This window comes from Pteropus medius, unplaced genomic scaffold (genome assembly GCF_902729225.1).
Source record: "Pteropus medius unplaced genomic scaffold, Ma_sr-lr_union100, whole genome shotgun sequence".
Classification (NCBI taxonomy): domain Eukaryota; kingdom Metazoa; phylum Chordata; class Mammalia; order Chiroptera; family Pteropodidae; genus Pteropus; species Pteropus medius.
The window spans coordinates 4,396,333-4,414,490 of NW_024350923.1; the positions used below are offsets into that span (position 1 = coordinate 4,396,333).

At 35.4% G+C, this 18,158-nt stretch overlaps 1 protein-coding gene across 3 annotated transcripts in view; it reads right to left on the reverse strand.

The window, feature by feature from the left end:
* Window positions 1-18,158, reverse strand: part of KDM2A (lysine demethylase 2A) — a 91,327-nt gene that overhangs the window by 55,420 nt on the left and 17,749 nt on the right. Inside the window, exon 2 of one of the 3 annotated variants that reach the window (XM_039840734.1) lies at window positions 2,723-2,830. The exons of the other annotated variants lie outside the window; for them this stretch is intronic. The gene's annotated coding sequence lies outside the window, so the exon portion shown is untranslated. The remainder of the gene's footprint in view (window positions 1-2,722; window positions 2,831-18,158) is intronic. 3 annotated transcript variants of the gene reach the window in all.

Here is an 18,158-nt window from a genome sequence, read left to right on the forward strand (position 1 = left end):
TCCAGACTTAAGTATCACATCCAAACTATTACCAATCACCTTCAACCAAGTTAAAATTCTTAGAAAATTCACCTTCAGGTATGACCTTCAGGATATGTTATTTGATATTCTCAGCAAAACTACATAATGAGAATAAAGGAGCTGGAGAAAGGTACTGTGAACCTTCAAGGACAGCTGGAATCAGAAGTGGGTGGGGATCTTGGTGCAGGTACTGCCACTTTGAGCTTTACATTCCTTAAGCTTCCATTTCCTCATATGAAAACGTCAAGAATTTCATCTAATGCAAAGGATTGTTGTGAGGTTTAAATAAGAACATATGTACAGGTACTCTATGAACTGTGAAGTGCCCCATACATAAAAAGAGAGGCTGTAGAGAATAATGGTAGGGTCTGGACCAGGTTTCCAGAGTTCATCCTCACTATATATGAGCTACTTAACTACTGATTAAAATAGAAGCCATTGCATAGGACTATACAAGAATTAAGCGAGATAAAACACATAAAGTAGCTGGCACATGCTCAAAACATATTAGCAACTGTGGTTTCGAACATAAATCACCACTGGCCCGATCTAGTCTGATCTCAGAAGCTAAGCAGGGTCAGGCCTGGTTAGTACTTGGATGGGAGACCACCTAGGAATACCAGGTGCTGTTTTTTTGTGTGTGTGTTTTTTTTAAATCACCATTGAACTGGGAAACCACCTATCTTTCCCCCAAAAGAATGGTCTCTGTAGCCAGAGACAAGTCATACTTCACATGTCTCATCTCAAATAGCATTAAACATCAGATAAGGTTTTCTCCCCCTCTGTCATCTGAAGTAGTAGGCGTCTACTAAGTTTTCCAAGTTTTCCTTTTCAGGGGCTCTTTAATGAATTCAACATCTGCATCCTCTCCACAGGCACACTATCAGCAACTTAATATGAAGTGGTCATCTCTGGAAGGTGTTATTTGGGAGAAGTCTCTGCTCTAAGTAGTACAGTTGTTCATTTCTGGGTAGAGGGAGCTTAAATATAGCGCCAGGACAGTAGCAATGCGCTTATACAAGAACAAGTTTGTGAACATCAAAATACTCAGAGAGCAGGAGGCTGAAGACAGACCCAAGGAGAGAAGAAGAGTGACCAACAAAACGAGGGTTCAGAACACAGTTTAATGCCTGACTTAAAAAGTATTCACACCTGCTTGCCTGTGTTGCTCTAAATCTCAGAAGGTGCTATTGGAGATGTAATCATTATATACATTTACAGACAATAAGAATTAAAACATCCTAATATAAATTATTTGGCATTTATTGCTACAATTGTCTTGTATTGTTGGGATGTAATAAAAGAAACTCTGGTGAAAAGTATGCCAATTATGTTATAATTCCATACTGTCAAGAGAAACAGGATTAACCAAGGAAAGTGAAGTGATTTAATAAAGTATAATTCATCCTTCACTTTACTTTTCAGGAAGCCTATTCAGTAGTGATATAAAGTTCCTAAGAAAGAGAGTAAAGAATCAGAACAGGGACCTAAAAAGCTCTTTTCTCACTATCATCCTCATGAAGATTATAAGTGTGTGTGTCTCATGGCCTTTGTACTAGGATTTACATGTCCTGAGAGCTCACTACAGGCTGAGTACTGTCCAGACACAACAGAAAGAAATAAAAGAGGGGTGCTATTTTCAAGAAGCTCACAATTTGTTTGGAAAATAAAACCCATTTAATTAAGAAAAGTCTAGAGGCACAGTTGAAAGCAGAATGAGAACAAGAACTTAGAGTAGGTTTAGAAAATCTAGTTTCACGCAGGTGAGTATTGCTAAGAAATGCTACAGCTAAATATCAACAGGACTAGATATTACCACATCTTTTACTATAATAACAGATAACGTGAATGCTTCTATGTGCTAAGCATAATGTGCTAAAGCTTACTTTTTAGCTCATTTAATCCTCACAACCAATCTTTTCTATTTTAATATCTTATGAAGCAAGACAGTAAAATGTCAATGTTAGTTATGAAGAAAATAAGAATCAAAAAGGGTGGGTAACTTGAGCCAGGATTACTTAACAAGCAGCCAAGCTGGGACTCAAATCCAGATCCAACTGTTAGAAAAAAGCCTACATTCTAGTCAAACTTATAGAAGCAGAAAGTAAAATGGTAGTTGCCAGGGACTGAAGGGAAGGGGAAACATGGAGCTGCTGTTCATTCAATTATGTGAGAGATCTGTTGTACAACGTTACGATTATAATTAACAACACTGCACACTTAAAATTTGCTAAAGGTATTGATCTATTTTACATGTGTGTGCGTGTTATATATGTATACATATACACACATACACACATATATATGTATATAAACATAAATATATAACCATAAAAAAGTGTGTGACATTCCCCCTGCAAAAGCAAAAACAAGTCTACATTCTTAACCCCCACACTAGAATTCTCAAACTTTTTGGTCTCAGGAATCCCTTATACTCTTAAAAAATTACTGAGGACCCCAAATAGCTTTTGTACAAATGGGCTATATATATCAATATTTACTAATTACTAATTAAAATAGAGGAATTTTCTAAATATATAATCACAGAATAAGACAAGCTGTACAGGTTCCTGAATAACACCGTTATCCAGCCAGGATGTGTGGAGTCTACATGTTCTCCCCATGTCTGAGTGGGTTTTCTGGGTACTCCAATTTCCTCCCACATCCCAAAGGTGTGTGCTGGGTTACCTGGAGCACCTACATTATCTCAGTTTGTGTGGTCTGCGGTAGAAGGGCATCCAGTCCAGGGTTGGTTCCTGCCTTGTGCCCTGAACTGCTGGGATAGGCTCTGGCCACCTGAGATTCTGAACTGGAATAAATAGGGTGGAAAATAATTATCTTACTTGTTTTTATTAATCTTTCTTAGATGTATGTATAGCTGACATTTATTTCAATGTTTCATATTAGAAGTGTTTTGGGCCTTTATTTAGAAGTTTGGTAATGTTTTTGTGACCAGAAATGCATTGTGGGAACTCAACTTTTGTTTATATCAATTAGCCTATGGCGAAACTGTTTTCATTATAAGTTGTTTCGCTTAAAGTCACAGTTTCCAAGAGCCTATTGACGATGTTAAGTGAGGACTTACCGTACTTGTATTCTCACATAGATTCAAGAAAAACTTGAGGATTTCAGAGTAATGATTCACCAGAGCACAATAAAGTTATAGATATATAGCAGGTATAAACAAAAGTAGCTAGTAAGAGCACAGTATGAGTGCTGAAAACAGCTAATCTCTGGGAAAAAAAAAATTATATCCTACTACTTTAGGAAATTCTAGAAAACAAAAGAATACACAAATGCACATTTCATTAGCCCTGACAGCGATGTCATCACACATCATATAGAGTTCTGAAATACTTTACTGTATTTCTGGAAAATCTCTACTTATTAGGGAATGAGAGAAAAAAGGTAAATATCTTAGATTACTATGAATCTATTAAAGAATCCCAGACACATACTATACTTTGAGAACCACTGTTCTACACAATCTTTTTCAAACCATGGGACATAAAAAAATCAATTTAGGTCATATATGCACTTTAAAAAAATGAAATAATCAAATGAAATGGAAACTATCAGAAAACACAGTATGGATAAGTATCATTTCCTGAAACTTTTGTTAGTTATGTATATCCATGTGTGTGATAGTACTAGTTCAGAACATAAAATGTATTACTACTGAAGGTCAGCCAAAAACTGTAAAAGACACTATACTACAACATACTAATATCCTACTCTACTGCCAAAGCAAAGGCTATACACACATAACCTATAGACTAAAAACTGAAAATGTGTGATAAACGGGATATTCTCCCACAAGAAAGCAATTATAAAGGTTTCAGATGGATAAAATTTCTATGGACTGAAGAAAGTCACAGTTCACCTTACCATTATATCATGCTGTTGCCACAGCCATCACTAAAGCTTTTCCTACCACCTTCTCCTCCATAGTCAATTGAGGCAAAAAAGGCAGGCAAGAGATGGTATCTAAGCTTCATTAGCCACAGATAAAGGTGCTCTTTCCTTCCCTCTAAACAGCTCTTGCTCTTAATCACAGGGTTTACTTCCTAAATGAAGGGCCTGCCCTCACAGCAAACTGGTCAACATTCACTTTGCTGCTGGCATTATGGTTACTGCTCTCACTCTGAATCTATAGGATTTCTTGGGTCAAAATAGCAGCATTCAAACAATGGTTCAAACTGTAGATCTCCATACTCTGGCAAAGGCAGGCCTGCATCTGGCGAACTGCAACAAATGGAAACAGCACACAATGAAAAGCAGAGCCAGTCTGCACCAACAGCTGAAGCTCCACCCCTAGCCTGGGCACAATCCAGGACACCCAGAGATCTCAACAAGGCTTTGCTTCCCTGAGAGACTACATAGGCAACCTACACTGGAGGAGAGAGTGAGATATAACATCACTGCCTCTTCTTCTCTATCAGAACTGAACTATAGAATTTTATTGTAAAAAGAGTTTCTCCCCAATTAGTCCAAAAAGACCAAGACAAAGCCTGATGAAAGTTATGAGAGAAAAGGGCATCAGTTCAGTGACACATCATAATGGCATATACTTTTTAAAGGTGTGGTAACATACATATAAGATTTATCATCTTAACCATTTTTTAGTGTACATTTCGGTAGCATTAAGTACATTCACACTGTTATGCAACCATCACCACTACCCATCAAGAACTTTTATATCATCCCATACTGAAACTCTGTCCTCATTGGCATATATTTGTTCAAAAATCCTATTTTTTTAATCTTATTTTTCTGATACTGGCATACCTTCAGCTGCAAATGCACCTCTCTCCCACTACTGTCTTCAAACTTGTGAGGAAAAAGGCAAACTCCATGAAAGCAGAAATCTTTCTTTGTACTGTGGCTTCCCCCAAACCTACCATGTCTGATAAATATAGATTCAAATGTTCATTTGTCACATGGCCAAAATTATTACCCCACAGATTACTTACCAATTGCAAATATACCTTTACAATGAAAAGATCTGCTGGTTACCACCTTAACCAACCTTAACGATCAGTACCACCAGAGGGAAAGAACACTGTGTACACCTCCTGACTTGACACAATTTGAAGTGCTCAATCACCTAGGAAGCATTCTTGCCAAAATGTTTAAAGTAAATCTAATCCTCTAGACTCAAGTTCCAGTTTACAAGGCATATAGTTTAGGAAAAGAAACTATACAATGAGGAAACAGACATATCCAGAACATAGGACATTTTAAAAGGCAATGTCATTCGCGCAAGTATAGTCAAATGATCTTTGACAAGAGACCAAAGTCAATTTAAACTTTCAGTGTGAAAAGAATGGTCTTTATAACAATTTGTGTTGTAACAAGTAGACCATACCAAATAATGTCATGTATTTACTATTGCAATATCATACGGAACAGTTTCGCTGCCCTAAAAGTCTATGCTCCACTTATTTTTCTCCCCTTCCTCCACACACCAGCAGCTGATGTATGGTAAATTCACATACCAAGGAAAAAAATATCCAAACACTGACCTGACACCTTTCACAAAAATTAACTCAAAATGAAACACAGATCTAAATATAAAACACAAAACTGTAAAACTTCTAGAAGATAACAGGAGAAAACAGGCGACCCATAACAAAAACATGATCCAGGAAAGAAAAAGTTGGTTATGTTGGGCTTCATTAAAATCAAAAACTTCTGCTCTGCGAAAAGACACTGTTAAGAGAATAAAAAGACAAGCCACACAGATTGGGAGAAAATATTTGCTAAAGGAGTTGAAAACGTATGTCCACACAAAAACCTGCACACAAATGTTTATAAGCCATTTTATTCATAACTGCCAAAACTTGAAGCAACCGAGATGTTCTTCAGTAGGTGAATGGATAAACAAACTGTGGTAATGTCCAGACCATGGAAGATTATTTAGCACTAAAAAGAAATGAGCTATCAAGCCAGGAAAAGGCAAGAAGGAAACTTAAATGCATATTACTAAAGGGAAGAAGCCAATATGAAAGGCTACATATGGAATGATTCCACCTATATGACATTTTAGAAAAGACAAAACTATAGACAGTAAAACTAAGTGGCCACCAGAGGCTGGGGGAAGGAAAGAATATGTAGGTGGAGCACAGATTTTCAGGGCAGTGAAACTATTCTGTATAAATACTATAATGGTGGATACATGCATGTCATTATACATTTGTCAAAACCCATATAGTGTACAACACCAAAAGTAAATCCTAACATAAACTACGGACTCTGGGTAAATAATATTGTGTCAATGCAAAGTCATCAGTTGTTAACAAACTATCACTCTGGTGCAGGGTTTTGATAGTGGAGGAAGCTATGTCCATATATACAAGGGGGAGGGGATATATAAGAAATCTCTGTATGTTCCACTCAATTTTGCTATAAATCTAAAACAGCTCTAAAAAATCATCTATTTTAATGTTACATCCACACAAAAACCTGCACACAATTGTTTATAGCAGTTTTATGCATCATTACCAAAGCCTGGAAGCAACCAAGATGTCCTCAATCTGTGAATTAATAAAATTATTCAGCAATAAGAAGAAATGAACTATCAAGACAGAGACATGGAGAAAACTTAAATGAATAGTGCTAAGTAAAGCATGAAAGGCTACATATTGTATCTGGATTCAAACTATATGACATTCTAGAAAAGGCAAAACTATAGAAATAGTAAAAACATCAGTAGCTGCTAGTGTGTGGAGGAGGGGGAGAAAAATAAGTAAGTGGAGCATAGACTTTTAGGGCAATGAAACTATTCTGTATGATATTGCAATGTTAAATACATGACATTGTGCATACGGCCATACTCACAGAACTATAAACACAAAGAGTGAACCTTAATGTAAACTATGGACTTTGGGTGATACTGCTGTGTCAATGTAGGTTCATCAATTGTAACAAATGTACTACACTATTGCAAAATGTTAATAACAGGGAAACTGGGGGCAGAAAGAGAGTATATAGGAACTCCATGCTTTCTGCTCAATTTTTCTGCAAATCTAAAACTGCTTTAAAGTCTATTAGTTTTTTTTAAAGTCATTGTCACAAGAACAAAAAGGTAGAGCCAGCTAACTTTTACTAAAAAAGGTCCAGAGAGTAAATATTTTAAGCTTTGTGGGACATACAGTGTCTATCACAAATACTCAACTCTGCCACCATAGCATGAAAGCAACCACAGACAACACAAATGAGTAACAATGGCTTTATTTATGGACATTGAAATTTCAATTTCATATAATTTTCATATATCATGAAATACTACTCATCTTTTGATTTTCAACCACTTAAAAATGTAAAAACCAAAGAACTGAAAACAAGGATTTAAACAAATCCTTGTACATAAATATTCATAACAACACTATTCCGAATAGCCAAAAGGAAGAAACAACTCAAATGTCCATCAACACATGAACACATGATCAAAATGTGGTATATTGATAGAATATTACTGTCATAAAAAGGAACAGAATACTGATACATGCTACAATGTGAATGAACCTCAAAAACATGCTAAGCAGAAAAGGCCAGACACAAAAGGTCACACATTATATGACTCTGCCTAAACATACAGACTAGCATATGGATAATAAATAAAGACAAAAAGTCAACCAGCGTGTACCAAGAGCTGTGGGGAGGAAGGAATGGGGGGACTGCTTAATGGTAAAGGGTTTCTTTTTTGGGTGCTTAAAATGTTTTGGAACTAGATAGAGGTGATAGCTACCCAACATATTGAATGTACCAAATACTAATGAATTGTATACTTTAAAATGGTTAATTTTGTTATGTGAATTTTATCTAAAGTTTAAAAAATGATATAGAAAAAAATGTAAAACTGTTATCTGGTGGGCTGTATAAAAACAGGTAGCTAGCCAGACTTGGCACATGGGTTGTAGTATGCCAAAATCTATTCCAGATTAAAAGAGACTAAAGAGTCACTATTACAGGCATTGCACAAACATGGGTTGAAAAAAGTCAGAAAAAAGCTATGTAGAACACTGGGAAAATGTGAATATTAGATATAATGGAATTATTGTACTTTTCTTAGGTGTGACAATAGATTTGTGATATCCTTATTCTTAGGAGAGATATGCTGAAATATTTAGGGGTAATGTGTCATGATGTGCAAATTACTTTCAAATATTCAGTCCCCCAAAAGTACATATAGAAATAAAAAAATGTGGCAATTCTTTTTAAGAAGTGGGGACTCTAGGTGAAGGATATACTGATGTTCATTATACTACTCTTTCAATTTTTCTGTATTAGAATGCTTTCAAAATAAAGTTTTGGGGAAAAAGTATTTCATGAATGTAGAAAACTGACTTTAGACAGGTGAATACGATTTGATATATTAAGCCCAATGTCCCACACCCCTCAGGACTAAGGGCTTACAAGAACTGGGTTAAGAAATATACCTGGTTCCAGGATCCTTTTGAGACAGAAAAGCATTGCCAAGGATGAGCTTAATCAGGTAGGAAAATTGGTAGGACCATTCCTCATGGACATGGGTATAAGATGCACCTTAAGCGCTATAGGAAGAATTCCCAGTAAACAATACAGGCATGCACCCATGCATGTGCCCATGCGCAAACTAGCACAATAATCCTATATTCCCAATGACACAACGTTAAATTTTAAAAAATTTTTCCCCCGGGGGAGGGAATCTGACTATAAAATAGCTTAAATATTCTTAATAACTAAAATCACTCGACATCTATGGAATGACCCATATGAAATTCTACCACAAGAAAAGTCATTATTCTTGGTGCAGGTTGTTCTTAGACCAGTAGAAAGATAAATGTGAACCACATATGTAACTTTTTCTAGCCATAACTTTTAAAGTTAAAATTAATTTTAATAATTATTTAACCCAATAAATTAATTTAACCCAATAAATTATTTCATCTATAATCATTAATAGCATTTCAATATGTCATAAAAAATTACTGGGATACTTTACATTCTTTTTTTGTATTGTCTTCAAGATTCAGTGTGTATTTTACACTCATATCCCAATTTAGACTATCAGACAATTTCATGTGCCCAAAAGCCACATGTGGCTAGTGGCTTGCTATACTGGACAGGACAACCTAGGCCTTGAAAGAAGCAACAAAAGCAAAGCTTAGAAATTGAACTATTCAGAAAGCTATTTAATGTATGTATATGAATCTCCCAAGGCAACATATGCTAATCAGCCAAACAACCATTTACAAAGGTATAACTTACCAACTAAACTCAATCCCTGCTCTGGTATCTTCCATGACATCCTCCAAGCAAAAGAGGTTATCACATCCCTATTCTGGGCAAGGGGAGCTTTACCACAGATCCCACACACACGCATTGGTTTGGGAGTTCTGTCTTTTGGCTTTCCTTACAAGGTTTGGTCTGAAGACTCGGATGAAAGAGAAGCTGAATCTTTTGCTCCACTTTACACAACCACTCTCTTCAAACTGTTAGAATCAGCACCATTTTACCATGGCATTTTCCTTTGCTTAACTCCCCACCCCATAATTTTGTCCAACTGACCTCTAATTCCCCAGAGAGGAGAGATTGTATCAAGTCAAATCCATATTCTCCAATTCTCAGATCTCTGCTCTCAAAATAACTATTCCTCTTGATATTCCCTTACTTAAAAAGAAAATTCTGTCCTAACAAGTGGCTTCAGGAGAATAACTAACATCAAATACTCCGAAATCAATCTCCTTCTATAAGTGGCTTGGAAACCACCATCCAATGTATACATGTTACAAACAAAAAATCATAGGCAATTACAAAAATAATTTAAATGTACTTGAGGAATGATGATGTGCAAACAGTTTCAATCATTCTTTCCTGCTACCTTCCCCCAAATGTCTCTCTTGCCCCAAAAAGATTGTGGCAAACTTTTCACATTTTTTAAAGAAGAAAACATTTCAGACTAACAAACAATAATATCTTTGACCTCTAGATGTGGAACTTAAGATAAACTGAGAGTAAATTTATTAAATTCTGATCTATTTATTGGCTAGAAATTTCTGAGCAACAGTATTTCTGAGCTAAATGGCTGAAGCTATGTTTCTTTTTTTTTAATGCCAGTTTATTATTTTTTTCATACTATACATACATAATTTTTTTTAACATTTTTTTGATTATCTCCCTCCAGAAGCTATGTTTCTTATTTCTTCTGGCTTCTTCCCTTTGTTTAAACCTTTCTAGGGTTATAAAGAATTCTATAATTTGATACTACATAACGAATTCTTAAATTTTGCTATCCTTTTGTTACCTAGCCTGTAAAATACAGATTCTAATAACTGGTAATCGTAATGTTTACTAAATTGCTCTCCTTTATGCTTGATCTATCAAGTAGAAAATATGTATACCTGTTTATGTGTGCGTACACGTGTGTGTGTGTGTGTGTGTGTGTGTGTGTATTTTAAAGGCAAAAAAGACGGAAGGATATATAAATTGATAAAATGGTTACTTCTGGGGAAGGGATTGGGATTAGAGTGGTTAACGGGCTTCTTAGCCTTATCTGTAATACTTTATACAACAGTGCATCCATATTTTATTTGTGTGATTAAAAACCAGTCCGATTTTAAATATGTAGAACCACCTGATTATATTTTTTGAATACTATAATAGATACTATTTACTGAAAGTTCATTGTTTGCAAAGCAGTCTATACTTATTATCCCATTAAATCCTCAACCCTAAAAAGGTAGGTATCATCATTACCCCAATTTATAAATGAATAAACTGAGATTCAGAGAGGTTAAGAAGCGCCCTGTTCAAGGTCACACAAATGTTGCAGCCTGGAACTCTCAAAACCACATTAAAGCAAACACGTGAGGAGTTTAAAACATTGGTTAGAGCCTTGCTAAGGGAATATTCAGTTAATTCAGTAGTAAAGAGAAAATACTTTTTAACTTTTGCCATTGCTAAAGAGCTCCAGAAAAAAATCTGCTTATTTATTTACCAGTCGCAGTAAAGGAAGCAGTATGACTATTTTAAGACATTTCTTGATTGGCTTATTAACCATGCTGAACATGGCTGTAGCATCCCAAACTTATTCAAAGTTTAAGAGATTTAAGTAGAACTGTAGTGCTGAGCCATGTACCACTGGCCCCTACCTCAGCTCTTTTGGTTAATTGTAGGCAAAGTACAGTACACAATTTCAGCTAAACTGCACTTGAGGGTGTGAATTATTTGTTTCTGATAAAGGAAAAAAGCCTATGATTTGAGTTTTGTCTGCAAAAAAAACCCCCATAATTTTCTTAAAGGACAGCAATGGTGACAAGTACTTGTATTCACTACAAGAGATCTAGTAAAGACTCTAGGTTAAACAACGGATATGCGTGTACTGAGTAGATTCATCTTACCCCTAGAAGATCAGCTACAAATCTTGCTAAAAGAATCTCCAATGTCTGGGAACTATGCAGTCTCTGGGGAGGCCCTTGATCCTTGAAATTCTCTTTCCTTCTTCCTTTAATAAGGTTAAGCTAGTTTCACTGACTCCTGAAATCCAGTGAAAAGCATATCTTTCAACCTAACCTTTCCCAGGATGGCACAAGAGGTGTGGTTAAGCCTGAATGAAATACAAACAAGGCTTATTTCTACTCTCAGACACCAAATCTTCCATAACAACACTGTTATTAAGTTGGTTACGTACTCTGGACTTACACAGCAGACACTCTCATAAATTTCAGTTGTTTTGACTTCCATCTTGCATAGCTTTTCTGGCTATTTATATCTGGGTTCAGGAAATCTTTACTGCTAGTGCTACAAATGTACTTTCGTCCTCTGGCCAGGTTCTGAGGGAGTTCCAAGCATATTAACATGACTGCAAATAAGATCAGAAATCTATGTACCTATGAAAATTTATAAAACCTTTTTACCCTCCAGTTAAGGAACTACATAAAACCCACTTAAATGAGGGGGGGAAGCAAAAGCACGGCATTATGGTTTATAACCAATATTAAACTGAAGTGTTTTCTACAGCAAAAAATGAGAATAAATGCTTATTTTCATCCATGATTTCAATATTGATCATCTGTATTCAAGTGGCTTCAGTTCATACTACACGTGCTGTTTTTCTACTTCCTTTCCCAAACTCTATTTCCCAGTGCTACCTTTCCTTACAAATGACAACTTCATGACTTACTTTATAAAGAACATCAAAACCTTAAAAGCTATCAATTACAGTTTTTCTTCCCCAGCATGCTGGGCCAACCTCTCCCTCTTTCATCCTACCCCTATTATTAAAGTACTCTCTCATCCTTCCACTGGGTCTGAGTAAATTCACTCAGACAACTAAGTTCTATAATGTGTCTACCCGCTTTCCTTTCTAAAATCATGGTTTCTCTGGCTCTCTTCCCTCACCAGTTCAAAATCCACATTCTCTAGAGGAGCATTATTTATGATTCCTGAATTCCTATCATCACAATAAATCCAAGTTCTATCTACTTATAACCATGAAAGAACTCTTCTTTTTTCTTTGTCATTGTATCTAGACCAACCAGTTAGATCTCAAATTCTGTGTTCTCTTGAAAGTTTCTGCAACTAAGTTCTATATTCTGCTTACTGATGCCAGTTTAGAGAATGTGTGTGTGTGGTGCCGTGTTCTACTAGACTGTAACTAGGAGAATACAGAACAATGCTTTTGCATACTTTACAGCATACACAGTTCTAAAATAATTTAGGAATTGCAAAGTTATTATAAAAGAGTAAAAGCTCAATGGTGTCTTTTGATCTTTTCTTTCAGATCATCTATCTTCTACAGTAAAAAATACTTTATTAATTTTTTAAATTCTTTGGTAATAAATTTTTAAAGATAAAGTATATCAGAGCAAGGACAATAAACAGATGATTAGTGAAAAGTTAGTGGAATCTCAAAGCACCATCCCACAAATTACTTTCTAATTACAAAGGAAAAAAATATTTTTACAAGAAAGATCTAACAGTCACACCCATTAACAAAATGATCAAGCCCAACACTACCAAGAATGAGACAACCTGACACTGTCTCCTGGTATGATGCAAAAAATATGCATAAATGCTGCTCTATGTAGTATTTGGCAAAAATACAAAAATGTTAAACCTGAATCTAATCACCTAAAACTCTATAAACTTAAATATATCTAAAATGCTCTTTTCTCATGTTTTAGTGTCAATTTAGCCACTATCAAAGGCCTCTATGAAGGTCCCCAACAACCACCACAAAAAATGTAATGGTAGAATGAGTACAAGTTTGGAGCCGGACAGACCTAAGTGTGCATCCTGGATCAGCTACTTACTAAGCTTACATAAATCTCTAACTTTAGGTTCCTCATCTATAAGATGAGGTTGTATAAAATACCACCAATTTCAGAGGTTGCTGACATAGCTAATATATGTAAAATATATAAAATACTACCGGGCATTATTAGAGCTGTTCATGTTGGTTAACCTATCATACCCCATATTTGTTCTCTATAATGTGTCATGGTTAACAAAGGACTCTTATATACATTGTCTCATCATCTGATCCTTCCTATAAACCACAGCTACAAGTCAGTAAAAATGAATCTTCCTGCAAGGAATCAATCTCCTAACATTCATTCACACACACTCTTTATACTGGTGATACTTTTTTTGCATGGTCCCAATACACACACATTTCAGTTATCAGTTTAAATAACGTTTCAGTTCTCTAATAGATTTCAAATGTCAGTTGTATATGAACTGTAAGTAGTTACATAAAGTACAAACTTTACTGCCAGTTTTTCAATCCACAAATCACTATGTAAATAATATACATGCGGTGTATTAAGATCAGTGGCCAATCACATCACTTCTTTCAAAGTCTATTGGTGATGAGTCATGGGGCATGTTATTCAGTTCACATACAAATAGCAAAACGTGTAGCTGTGTTGCCTCCTAGTCTCCCAGTGATAAACCACATGACATTTTATGACATTTGATCAGAAGAAACAACTGGCCTACAAAGATGAAAATGAAGCAAAGAAATAAAAAGTAATAGTGCTGGAAATTAAATTTGCATAGAAAATAAGCAAAATTATATGCATCAGAGGAACTTAGTACAGACAAGCTTATCAACATAAATAAGGAAAATAACTATGATGAAAAGGATAAAGATGTCCCAGAGGAAGTGACACCAGCAAAAAACTTAAAGGAACTCTCACAGATATTTTATGACACTGAAAGTGCAAAACATAAAATTCTAGAAGCCAAGGCATTCAAGATGTTTGCCCTATATCTTAAGTTATACAAGAAGCAAGCAAGAACTTTTTAAACTTCTGATGAGTTCTTCACAATAATTTTTACAGTTCTACCCTACCATGTAAACTGAAGACTGCCCTTACGTATGAATACGGTTTTGTATGTGTGTGTGTGTGTGTGTGTGTATTTATTTTCCTCCCACTTACTCCCAAACCATCTCAGAGCAAGCTGCATATATGATGGCCGTTTACTCCTAAACAGTTAACTGTGTATTTCTTAGGAATAAAGTTTTTTTTTAACCTAACTGCAGAACATTGTAAACGTCAATAAATCCTTTAAGTTACTTTTTAAGAACCTATCTACTATCTAGGAATAAAAGATGGAATCAATGCCTGCTATTCAAAGTCAAAGACAGCAGCTATGAAATTTATAAATTGGTTTTTCAGATATATTATCTTTCAGGCAATTATGTAGTTTAGCTCTGAAATTTAAGACACTGTCAATACTAAAAGTAAATGAATAAAAAAGGAATAAAGAAAACTTCTTAAAGCTAGTCAAATAGTCAATTAAATAATTTTTTTCCCTCCATTTTAATTAACACTTTACAAAGTACAAAATATACTGTCTTGTGGGAGGAACATCAGGTACTTCTCTGTCATACAGTACATAAATCTCAAGGGTTCTGTTTCTTCAAGAAAGAAGGTAAGCATGAGGAGCCTAGGTGTAGGGCTGCCCAGTTCTCCCCCTTACCCAGACCTTGGGACAGATGTAGGTGTCACTGCTTCTGCTGGTGACTTGCAGCACACCAGGTGAGGGCTAGACTCTTCAAGTTGAGGCCCCGGGCAGGGCAGAGGCCCCTCAGAGCCCCACTGTGCATCCAACATCCACTTACCCCCATCTCATGATAACGGAAATGACTTTAGCATAGAGCAAGAAGGCTTGCGGTTTTGTGTTAGGCGGCTCCGATCCCAGTTTTGGAGCCAATCCTGCTCAGTTCTTCCTGGACCATTTTCTGAGTAGGTAAACTGAGGCAGTGGCCAGAAAACACACTGAGCTTGGCCTCTTGTCTTGGGACCTGAATTTGGCCTGCTTTTCATCTTTCCTCTCCCCTGTCCCCCAATTCAATAATTTTTAATACTTCCTAAGCATACAGATAATATAAATTTTTATAACCCTCACTTTGAAATGTTACAAACCTTCCAAGAATTTAAAATCACGAATAGAACATCATGATGCTACACAAAAATGCTAAATTAAATACACCATAGGGTTTAAGTACACAGTACAAAAAAGAATCTGTCAAGCAAATAGGGAGAGAATGATATTCAGTTGAATTCATTATACTGTTTAGCATCTACCACGTGCCAGACACTGTTAATATTCTGGTAAATAAGACTGTCATGGTTCCTGCCCTCAGAATCTAGAGAATAAGTGAAAAGACAATCATCACAGTGCTATTTGCTATGAGAGCAGAAAAAAATCTAATATTCAAATGGAGAGAAGAGGCACCTTATGGAGCAGAAAAGGAGGGAGATGTCAAAAATTTCCCAAAGAATATAACATCTAAGCTGAAACATGAAGGATAAATAGAATTAAAGAGAAGAGGGAAAGTGATTGACTCAGAAAGAACTACATATGCAGAGTCCCAAAAGTAAAAGAGGGCACAGAACTTTAAGAGACAGTAGCTGAGTACAACAGTATCATTTTCAGGTAATGGTAAAAGAGAAAGGGAGAATACAATGCAATGGAAAGAAATTTAACCTGAAGTTAAAAGACTTAGTTTCCAGGCTTTGTCCTGTCATTATTAGCTGTTACAACTTTAGGGCAAGTCATTTATCTTTCTGGACCTTTATTTCCTAATGAGCAAAATGGAGACATTACCATATTCCCCTCAAAAGGTTGTCTCAAAGATCAAATTTTAAAAGGCATGTAACAAACCATAAGAGAAAAAAAAAATACTTAAAAAATTCTGCTCCTCAAAATATACCTTTTAAAAAAATAAAGTGACAAGTCACAGACTGGGAAAAATAACAGATGTCTAACAAAGAACTTGTACCCAAATATATAAAGAACTACAAACCAACCATTAAAAGGTGAACAAACCAATAAAAGGAGGGGGCAAGAGACTCGAACAGACACTTCATCAAAGGAGGTATACAAATGGCCAATAAGCACATGAAAAGGTGTTGAACCTCATTAGTCATCAGAGAAACAAGTTAAAATCATGAGATACTACTTCACACTCATTAGAATGGTTAATACCAAAAAGCCAAATGTTGGCAGAATATGGAATACTGCAGCTTTCATACAGTGCTGATGAGAACATGAAATGGAATGGCACTTTAAGTGGTTTGGCAATTTCTTATAAAGTTACACATACATCTACCACATGACCTAGCAATTATTACTTTGTATTTCCTCAAGAGAAATGAAAACATGTCTACAGCAACTTATACAAGAATATTTATCACAGCCTTATTCATAATAGCCCCAAACTGAAAACAATCTAAATGTCCATCAAAAGAAGAATAAACAAACTGTGGTGTATACACAATGGAATATATTCAGCAATAAAAAGGAATTATGGAAACACATGGATGAATCTCAAAAACATAATGTTAATGAAAGACCCTCACAGAAGAGCACATATTGTGATTCCATAAACACATACACACATATACACACAAACAAGCAAACTTATCTATGGTGACAGAAGACAGACAAAGATGGAGGGGAACTAACTGCAAAGGGGCACACGGGAATTTCTCACTGAGATGGAAACGTTCTCGTTTTAATATAATAGTGATTATATTGCCAAAACTCCCTAAATACAAGATCTGTGCATTTTATTGTATGTTATGTATATCTCATTTAAAAAAAAAAATGACACAATGGGTATGCAATGAGCAAAATCCATAAAGTAGGAAATTCTACAGGACAAGCAACCAGATTTCCACAAGAAAAAGAAAAAAAGGGAGAAGTGACCTATAGGTTAAGAGAGACTTCAGACAAATATCAACCATACACAACATGTGAATGAACCTTGTCTGACTCATGATTCAAACCAATCAACTATTTTAAAAAATCAGAGAAATTTGAACACTGAAGACATTAAGAAATTGTTAACTGTTTTACTGTGACAACAGTAATGTGGTTACGCTTTTAAAATACTACAAGGAAATATGGATGAATCTCACAATGTTGGATAAAACGAAAGAATACACACTGTATTATTTTCCATTTTTTCCATTTTTTAATAGTTCAAAATCGAGTAAAAATAAATTATATTGCTAGAAATCTCCACTGGGGGAAAAAAAAACAGACTTGTGATTGGAAGGAACGTAAGGAAGCATCTGAGGTGGTAGCAACTCCATTTCTTGTTTGAATGGTAGTGACAAGGGTATTCACTTCGTGATCATTCACTGAAGTATTAATTTATGTTTTATATTCTCTTCTGTATATGCATTCTACTTCATGAATAAAGTTCTACCAAAAACTTAGATATACATAACTTAAGTATATACAGATGAAATAAATAAATAAAACTGCCCAAGATTTAACTCAAAACAATTGAGAGGGAGTAGAGGATACAAATGAAAGCAGAGTTACACTTGTTGAAGATTGTTACAGCTGGTGATGGGAGTTCATTACACAGGTGTTTACTTTGTATATGTTTAAATTTCTGCATAAATTTTTTAATGTTCCTAACCTTAATTACTGCACTTCTAGCAATGACAGGAATATACTCCGAAACGTAGAAAAACAAATACATAATTAAGCTCACTGTATTTTTATTTTTAATGCCCCTCCCCCAATGGATACAACCTAATATTCAAAAATGGGCAAATAAACCACAGGAAATCAGAGCATAATTTTTACAAGACTTTTTTTTACAATTTTTATAAGACTTTTTT